The sequence below is a fragment of the Lucilia cuprina genome, chromosome 5 (genome assembly GCF_022045245.1).
Source record: "Lucilia cuprina isolate Lc7/37 chromosome 5, ASM2204524v1, whole genome shotgun sequence".
NCBI classification, from domain to species: domain Eukaryota; kingdom Metazoa; phylum Arthropoda; class Insecta; order Diptera; family Calliphoridae; genus Lucilia; species Lucilia cuprina.
The window spans coordinates 52,147,889-52,154,587 of NC_060953.1; positions in this window are offsets into that span (position 1 = coordinate 52,147,889).

The following is a 6,699-nucleotide window of genomic DNA, read 5'->3' on the forward strand; positions in this document are numbered from 1 at the left end:
TGGTCTTGAAGCAGCACTACATTTTAATGTTTTGAAATTTTGAAATGATTATCTTATAGATACGGATGATAGAACTGACCAGAGATTACTAAGATCGTAGCAAAAAATATAATAAAGGAAATGAGTATAGGAGAAGTCAGAGTCCGCACTTTAAGGCGAATTTCGCGAATAGTAGGTGAACGCCAAAAATGCACAAATTTGCGTTTTGCTTCTTTGCAAGTTTCGAAAGATCAGCAAGCAGTTATGTGTGGTGGAAGATCGGTTTTCTTTATTAAAGCGTTTTGAAAAAAAACAAACATTTTAAAAAAGTACCTTTTCACAATTAAGTACCAATTCTTTCAAACTTAAATTCTCACTCAGTTTTACAACTCATAAAATCTCGATGATCAAACTCGTTTCAAAACATTATTCTCTTACTCTCATGCTCTCACATTAACATTTTTCTTTTTTTTCTAAGTCTTATTTAAGTCTCCATTTTGAAAATCACACTCATTGTGAAGTGCTGATCTTGACGCTTGTGGCTGTTGACTTCCAACACGCTTCTGTTTTGTTTTTTTAGCTCCTCCTTCTGCTACTTTTATTATGAGTTTTAACGCTCAATGGCGTTACTGGTTTTCTGTAATTCTATTTCCCAAGATCAACAATAATAAAGCGAAGTAAAGGAGAGAAGCAAAAAAAAAAAAAAAAAAAAGAATACAAACCCTTTTTGGTTGTTTGTTAATATTTCTTGCACTCCTTTTTGGGATAGATGGATGGTTATGGATGTTGTTGTTAATCTTCATTTTTATTTAAAAAAAAATATTTTTTTTTGAAAATTATCATCTTCAATGATGGTGGTCTGTGTCTGTTTCTTTATTTCAAAAAAAAAAAATTTTCGTAATCATCATGCTTCTTGTCTATAAATACAAAGTACTTTTATGAATTCTTTAAATGTACTACTAAGTGTCTGAGGATCGTAATAACGATCAATATGATCATGAGGTGTTGTATGTATATGATCATTATATTGAAAATAAACGATCGTATATACCATATGCTACTTTTAGCTATCGTTTTAATGGCGTTTTTTTCTTTTGTACAATGGTTCTCAACTCGTGTGTATGTTGTTTCCATATTTTTTTATTTTTCTTCTGATATTGGCTTCGTCATGTTTGGCAGGTGGAATCATAAACATTTATAGCCAAAATGTGGTAATTAATCCAAGAGAGTGTTTAAAAATCCACTATTTTGTTGTTAACAAAAAAAAAACTATATATATTATATAGTGTACAAATTATTTGACGCTATAAAATTATATATAATTTTTTTTTATATTTTGTAATTTTGGTGGATGTTGCTTGTGTGTTTGTTGTTGTTTTTTTCCTTTTTCTTTGATGTTGCTTTAATTGGCAGCTGTGCAGTTCGTTTTCCAATATGGTTTAGCAAAAGGTGTACAAAATGCGCGGCCATATTTAGAGAATTTGAAAACAAACGGTGTTTTAATCCTGCAATTGTTGGTATTTGTGTGTCGGATAAGAATCTTGTATAGCATTTCATCATATCATTGACAAAATTTTGTGGGTTTTCTGTTTGTGTTATAAAAATGATCGCAAAATAACGTAAATGATATAAATTCATTGTTGCCTAAAAGATATATTGCGCCCTCGTCCGAGATTGCAAATACGTGTAGGCAGGCAAATAGAGTTGCTGATCGTTTCATTCTTTATTGTTTTTGATCTCAAATTTACCATATTTTCGGAATAATTTGGACAATTTTCCTTATAGTTCAATGTTTTTGTTGTCTGATTGCGACTTTATTTAGGATTCAGAGATTGTTTGAATTCTAGTTTTTTCTCTCTCCTCCCGTGATTTAGTTTTTATTAGTATGGAGATGAATCAAGAATGGAGAAGAACCAATGGACTTTAATCCTAATTTCTGGAATCACAAACATTTCGCATACTGCCACTCTGCGATTTAGGTTCAAATTCCCCTTATTGCTTAGTGACAGTAAGGAATGAGGTTAATCCGTTCGATTTGGGTTCAAATTTAATTCACAATAGCAACTGATCCATTACTCAAAGTGCAGAAGGTAGATTCGTCGATTTATTCCGCCGCCATTGATGCGCCTCTCTTGTCTTCCCCTAGTCAATAGTTGATGGTACTTGTGGAAGTTTACAAGGACTAGGCATATCACCGTCTAATAGGGTCCTAATATTGGAACGGTAGCCTGGTTGAATGTAGACATTACAGAGATCTAGGATGTGACCTTTCGGTTGTGACCAATCGTAATTATTTTCAAAAGGCTTCGTCTACGGTACCATAGAAGATCATGTGCCAAATTTCATTGAATTATCTCCAAAATTGCGATCTGTAGTTTGATTACAAGGTTTACATCGACGGACGGACATTGTTTAATCGACTTTGAAAATGATTCGATATCCTTAGCGTTAAGCTAGTTTATCTTTGGTGTCGGTATTCTTCCATAATGTGTTTACTTTCATAACGTCTCAATTTGTACGTCGTTAGGCATCGATGCCGTTAGGCGATCAAAAAATGATAGTTTACCAGAGCAGTTCCCGAGCTTACATCAGCCAAAAAAAGCGTTGTACTATATTTGGATGGACATATGGTGCAGCCGCTTTCGGCAAACTGTGAAAAATCATAATCCGGAATTGATTTTGATTCTGACACGGACCAACAGGTTACGAAACTTCAAGACGATGTTCCGTAGGTAAAAATTATTAATAACCCTTGACCGATAATATTATGATCATTTCGGTGCGTAGAACTGGCCGACGGGGAAGGAGAATTTTGTGTTTTCCACAATTTTATTTAAATCACAAAACATCCTGTTACTTCCTAAGGTCTTAAACAAAAAGCATGCAGAGTTCTAGGACCTATATGATTAAGATGGCGAGATCTCTTATATGAAAGCGTGATATCAGTGAATAACAAGACCAGTATAGACGAACAGACGAATATATGATGCTAAGAAGATAAGCATTACTTTCCAAAAAGAACAACCAGATCTAATGAAGATCATAATTAAGTTATGACTCTGCCATTGGCTTTGCGTTTTTCTATTTTTCTTGCAACATATTGATTCCACGCAAAAAGAACAGCTAAAATTGGTAGACTAAGAACTAATTAATCCAATATTGGATATTGGATCTGGAAAATAAGGCAATACTACACTACATCTTTCTCTGTAATGAAATAGTTATAGCGCTTTCTGCTCATGGTATATATGACCTTTTGATGAAACAAAATATATTTCCACAACATTCATCCATAATCCGAGCTCGAGAAGCATTTATTGATATGCATGAGAGAGAGAGAGAGAGAGAGAGAAGAGTATGTGCTAAATTTCATTCAATTATGTTAAAAATTGTGACCTTTCGGTTATGACCGATCGTAATTATTTTCAAATGGTATATATGACCTTTTGATGAAACAAAATATATTTCTACAACATTCATCCATAATTCGAGCTCGAGAAGCATTTATTGATATGCATGAGAGAGAGAAGAGTATGTGCTTAATTTCATTCAATTATGTTAAAAATTGTGACCTTTCGGTTATGACCGATCGTAATTATTTTCAAAAGGCTTCGTATCGTAGACACCATAGAAGATCATGTGCCAAATTTCATTGAATTATCTCCAAAATTGTGATCTGTAGTTTGGTTACAAGGTTTACATCGACGGACGGACGGACGGAAATAGCTAAATCGACTTTGAAAATGATTTGATATCCTTAGCGTTAGGCTAGTTTATCTTTGGTGTCAGGATTCATTCATAATCTGAACAATAATATTTACTTTCATAACGTCTCAGTGAAATTTACTGATATGCATTTTTAATGAAGATTTCAATTCTTAAGGAGGTACTCAATATCCAAACTTTTGTATGAATCCATGATTACAAGTCTTACATCGACAGACAGACAGACGGACGGACATAGCTAAATCGACTCAGAAAATGGTTCTAAGCCGATTTGTATTATTGTACGTTACAAACATCAGCACAAACCCAATATACCCTCCCAACTAAATTGGTGCAGAGTATACATATACCATTAATTTTAAATCGAATTGGATTCTTTCCGCTTCTTTGGAAGTCAATTAACATCACATCTACAGAAGGTAAACAAATTCACTTAGTAAATGAATAATAAATTTATTTTTTCACACAATTACACATATCTACTGATACGTCAAAAGAAGAAAAAAAAAACGATAGTATTTCCACTAGCAGCCAAAAATTATAGAAAATTTAAATTTTTAACGGAAATTTTCTGAATACATTAAAGTGTCATTTTCACACATATTTATGAACTCATATGACTCTGAATATTTAATAATAAATTAAACATAAAATATGCTTTTTAGGGGGAGATACCCGAAATGGGGCTGCCAGGTACCATAACAGACAATATTTTGACTATGATACGGTTCATTAACATTTGCAAACAAAGGAACTGAAAAAAATATTCAGACAAAATAATAAAAATAATAATAATACTTACTTACTTGTACTAAAAATAATACAATGACAAAATATTGACACATTTAATTTGTAAGTTTACAAATGTGAACAGACAGACAGACAAACGGGCCATCACTTACTGAAAGACTGTTAAAAAAACTCATTATAAAATTTCATGAAAACGTTTATAAACTTAAGGTACTGTGAGTGTTTGTTCGGTTGTTGTTATATAGTAACGCTCAAGTATCTTTGTATGCAAATTAGTTATGGATCAGCACTGTTGCTTGAATGGTTGAAACAGAGTTCGAACTTGGTAGTCATATTTACACTAAAAACTTTTTATAATGATTAAAAATGTAAATGCATTTTCACACTTTGGTATGAATTTAATATTTTTTTTAAATTTTTTCTTTCTTTAAAAAAGTGTAAATAAATCTGATTTGTTATAGGTGGATAGGGTATATTGATTTTGTGCTAATGTTTGTGTCGCACAATAGTATTGCTTATATACCCACCTTAAAATACTTTCTGAGTCGATTTTGCTAGGTCCGTCTGTCCTTCCATGTAAACCTTGCGTCAAACTATAGGTCGCAATTTTGAAGACAATACGATAAACATGATCTTCTATTGTCCCAAAGACGTTCCCCCCGGGGGCATGTTACCTTGACGAGACCTCCGACTTGGTGTTATTGCAATCCCGGTGTATAAAGAGGTGGCCAATACCTCCAGTCTGGCCGGGACTGAAAAATTGGTTACAGTCTACTGCTTGGCTTAGTCCTTGCATAGATTGACAGAGGTCAGACCAGAGCACCGCACAATTTGGTACTACCAGTGGCCAGTTGCCCGCAGGACTATATCCTGTCTGGTCAGTTCGTTGAGGTTCCTTCGGGATCCACGTAGTGTCTGTGGTTTAAACCCAAATTCGAGGGGAGAGTAAGTGGCGGTTAAAAGACTGATGCATGATAATAGTCAGTATTTCGGGATAAGTTCGGTGCTGTTGCCGAGAACAACAGATACCCCACAGATGGAGTGAATGTGGGACTAAGCGTTGGAAATGAGTTGGTATTAATTGTATATGGTACGGGATGAATGTTAGGTTCGGCGGGTCTTACTCCACCCGTCTACCTAATGAATGTATCGTATGTTTTTCTTTTATGATGAATGTGTCGTATGAATGAGATGTGTGCTGGGTTGAATGATGATGGATGAAAGGTATCGTATACATTTGATACCATTGAATTTTCCTTCCTTGTCCAAATATGTTCAGAGTTTACTCTGTTCATATCAGAATTACCACAGTGTGTCCCTGTGAGTAAGATCAATGTCCAATAGCTTATTGATGGATCGTACTTCGGTCTACCGGTTACGTCTCTAGGTGCTGTTGCCGAATCAACAGAGGCTATCCAATCCAAGAGATTAGATAGCTCGAGTACTCCAGCAAAGTACTTGAGCATAGACCGGTCAGTACCAATGTACAAAAATTGCCACCTACGTTCTTCATTGAAGAACAAAGGGGCGATGGTAGATAGTTCTCAAGTCTACCCAGTGGATGAAAAAGACCACCGTAAGATAAGGCCGTTAAGGTAGGTGCTCCCGTTTAAACTCTCGACATTCCTGTGCCAAGGACAAAGCCTATTGGAAATGATTAAGATCGATGTATTATTTCACCTAGCCTAGTTGTAACGGGTGTAAGGTATTATTAGGTCGACCTCGCTCGACTATAATTTCTTACTTGTTTTTTTTTTTTTTAAGAGTGCGAGTTCGTGTGTTGGTATATTATTGTTTAAATAAATGAACATATAATGAATTTTAATAATAAATTTGGTTGCAATGTGATATTTTTGTTAATTTCTTTTTTTGTGGTGTTTCAAATGGCGCATTTGTCATAAAATCAAAAAACGAATCGAAAAAATACAAAAGAAAAGAATTAATTTATTAATTGTTTAAAACATTAAAAAATAAATGTTTTATGGTTTTTAAATGAATTTAAATGGTTAAAGTATCATTTATCATATGTGAATAGAGTTGCCAACTTCTGTAGCATTTTTTCGAAAAAACCATATAAAAGACTTCAGCGATATGTTTTTAAGGTAATAATAATCTTTTCGCTGTATGTTGGTGCTTTTACTAACATTATCAACTAGTTAGTTAGTTATATAGATAGATAGATAGATAGATAGATAGATAGATAGATAGATAGATAGATAGATAGATAGATAGATAGGTAGATAG